The sequence below is a fragment of the Acyrthosiphon pisum genome, chromosome A1, assembly GCF_005508785.2.
Source record: "Acyrthosiphon pisum isolate AL4f chromosome A1, pea_aphid_22Mar2018_4r6ur, whole genome shotgun sequence".
Taxonomy (NCBI): domain Eukaryota; kingdom Metazoa; phylum Arthropoda; class Insecta; order Hemiptera; family Aphididae; genus Acyrthosiphon; species Acyrthosiphon pisum.
The window spans coordinates 142,928,921-142,929,713 of NC_042494.1; positions in this window are offsets into that span (position 1 = coordinate 142,928,921).

Genomic DNA, 793 nt, shown 5'->3' on the forward strand with positions numbered 1-793 from the left:
TGGTCCAAAGTTGATTGTTTCATTTAAATAAGAGTATGCGATTGTTTCTAAAACTTATCTTTTTGGTTGATGTTGGATAAAGGATAATATATATAAATACCTACTCTTATAGATTGAGTCCATTGTAACATTGAAATACTTTAATAAACAATAACATAGTATATTATACTACTATAAACTAATATTAAATTAAAAAAGCAGGTAAGTGGATGTCGCTCTGCTGTACAGTAGATTACAAGTGGGTCATTGTATAATGGTTATATTAGATTTGAATTCAATGATAATATCATTGTATAAGAAAAACGATTCTGAGCGAAGACTGTTTGTCAGTCTGGATATTTTATATTTTCTTATTATTTATTTTATCATGTAAGTTGAATTAATATTATAATATTATAATTTTTTATTCGTTTCTATGGTGATAAACAAAGCGTTAGAAATTAAAAGTCCATTTTTAGCGTTTTTTCGTAATTTTCAGGTGGTTTTTCCCGTGCCATTAAATAACTATTGAGAAAATCGAAAAATGACCTCTTTAAAGTATCATATGTTGAAATCGTAACACTCCTTCTGGAAGAAATTTTGTATACAGGATATAAAAATAAAAAAAAAAAATAAATACCATTGTAAGAACAATAGCATCAGAATTTCAAAATACCAACATTAATATACATATATACCATAAAGATGAACAAAACATACCTAACACACAATTGGAAATCAAAAGACACTCCACATAATAAATAACATTCATACATTTTTTAATGATAATAATATAATAATAATATAATAAAAA